This window comes from Acanthaster planci, linkage group LG01 (assembly GCF_054643075.1).
Source record: "Acanthaster planci isolate LZ-2023a linkage group LG01, COTS_SCS, whole genome shotgun sequence".
Taxonomy (NCBI): Eukaryota; Metazoa; Echinodermata; class Asteroidea; order Valvatida; family Acanthasteridae; genus Acanthaster; species Acanthaster planci.
In genome coordinates, this window is record NC_141777.1 from 28,126,868 (window position 1) to 28,128,337 (window position 1,470).

Here is a 1,470-nt window from a genome sequence, read left to right on the forward strand (position 1 = left end):
GTAGAACTGTTTTGTGTCAGGGCAGATAAATACATTTACATTTTGTTACGTGCCAGCTTATATTCCCCGTTGTTGCCCTGACTGGAATTCATGTACAGCAATTAAAGAGTTTTATTATCTACAAAAGTGTGGTACAGAAATAGAGTCACGCTCAAGCTTGATGCAATATAGGGCTAATTTCAGTTTCACAATAAACGCACAGTTTTATCATACATTGATAGTGTTTAGAAACAAGTGTCAAGATCAGATTCTTTAGAGAGGTGCTAGAAGATCATCTAGTGGATGGCTTTATACAGTAGCTACATGTATCGCTTGTAATCCGGCTATTCAGCCATTGTGCAGTGCCAAGTCTACCTGGAGGGCTTTGCCTTTTTGTGGCCAGCCTTGGGTTTTTCTTCTCCCCTAATTCCCTACAGTAAGGGATAGAACAACCCATCCACTGATATGATGTGCTGTAAGCAGGTAAACAAGTCACCCTACTTATGGAGTGCTCAAGTTTACTGGTAATAGCGCATACCGTCATGTACGAATATACCTGGGTAAAGTTTAAGTTGATTAACATGGGTGAATACAAACTTTTCACTTTTCTTTTTTCCATTTCTTCACTATTTTTAATCACCTTAAAACACTTTGTAGGATATTAGAAGGCATGAAAATGAATGCTCGGATATCATTGTTATATGCTACCAACCACAGCTTAGGAAACAAATTAAGAAATACGTGGAGAAGAATATCAGCAGCAAGTATCTGAATGGTACATGTAAATAAAACAAACAGAGAGACCAGACTATGAGCAGTAAGTGGAAAAAACTTTTGTACGAGATGCATTTGGTTTCTAATCCTTTACAGTTCAGGATTGTGATTGATTGGCCATTGTGTTCTTGTCTGAGTACTTTGCGTCCAAATGTCGGCAAATGTGGGGTATGCTAATGTGGCTTATTATTGTTTTATTAATGATGTTATGGTGTGACTTGAAATTTTTCAAATATGACAGGGGAAGCATTTTTATGGATACTTACATGTATAACGGGTTGCTCTCTGCCTCTAGAGATGCTCGTAGCACAGTACAATCAGGAAAATATAAAACATTTACTGATTAGAAATTTAATAGCAGTTAACAAAGAAGTGAGTTTTCAAGGCAACTTTGAACTCAGAGACTGAAGGGATAGAGCAAATATTAAAAGGTATTTCATTCCAAAGATGAGGACCTGCATATGAAATAGATCGATCACGCCATGAATTGTATGAGGAAAAGTAATTGAAAATATGTACTTTCACATGTAAAATCCTACTGGTAGATTTTTGTACTTCACAAATACATAAAAATTATGCATTTGTTGTAGGTTTTGAAACACTAATAAAACAAGGTACTAGCGTACATGTATAAGTCTTTGTTTGGCACCATACCCTCCCAAGGATTCCGCTAATCCTCCAGACGAAATAAATTATTTATTTGATTTCAGCAGAAAA